The sequence below is a fragment of the Myotis davidii genome, unplaced genomic scaffold (genome assembly GCF_000327345.1).
Source record: "Myotis davidii unplaced genomic scaffold, ASM32734v1 scaffold38, whole genome shotgun sequence".
In the NCBI taxonomy this organism is placed as follows: Eukaryota; Metazoa; Chordata; class Mammalia; order Chiroptera; family Vespertilionidae; genus Myotis; species Myotis davidii.
Window position 1 is genome coordinate 6,284,043 of NW_006291383.1, and position 373 is coordinate 6,284,415.

General features: G+C 64.3%; 1 protein-coding gene across 1 annotated transcript in view; it reads left to right on the forward strand.

Moving 5' to 3' along the window:
* EIF6 (eukaryotic translation initiation factor 6) overlaps positions 1-373 on the forward strand; it is a 7,091-nt gene that overhangs the window by 300 nt on the left and 6,418 nt on the right. The window lies entirely within an intron of this gene.

A 373-nucleotide genomic window follows, 5' to 3' on the forward strand; every position in this document is an offset into this window, starting at 1 on the left:
GGAATGAATGAAGAATGAATGAATGGCGAATAAGTGAATGCCTGAGTGTGAGCATGCTGGGGGCGGGGCGAGGTGACGTCACCACCAGCCGATTGCAACCATAAAGTGCACCCAGAGGGTGGAGCTAGAGAGGCCGCGAGCGCGGCTGGGTGCGCCGGGCTCTCCCGGAAGCCTCCTAGGCGGAGGCGGAAACGGAAACCTACTTGGGGCAAAGAAGGCCCATTCGTAGCGTGTCGAGTTTCTGGTTGCCTGCTGAGTCCGTGTGGAAGGTCAGCTCGGGGTCCCCAGGTCATGGGGTGGGGGGTGACCGGAGGACTCGGAGGGGCCAGTGGGCGGGACCGGAGGCCTGAGGGGCCGAGAGGGTGGGGCCGCG